Below are 267 nucleotides of genomic sequence, written 5' to 3' on the forward strand. Positions count from 1 at the left end.
AATGTTAATAATGTTAATGCCACTCAAAAAATAGGTTATAGAGAGATTACGATCAATAAAAATTTTTTAGAGGAGATAATATTTTTTATTTCTGCTCTGAGATATTTGCATTGGACTACATTTGTGATTAGTCATCTCACCCACCAGGCCACCCAAGTTTTTCAATTATGTCGGTCAGGGGGATAAAAGTAGCGACCTTGCTCTAAATATATATTTCTTTTCTTTTAAAAATAAAGAATTATTTTTGTTCATATCTTAATCCAAAAA

The sequence above is a fragment of the Arachis ipaensis genome, chromosome B03 (assembly GCF_000816755.2).
Source record: "Arachis ipaensis cultivar K30076 chromosome B03, Araip1.1, whole genome shotgun sequence".
Lineage (NCBI taxonomy): Eukaryota > Viridiplantae > Streptophyta > Magnoliopsida > Fabales > Fabaceae > Arachis > Arachis ipaensis.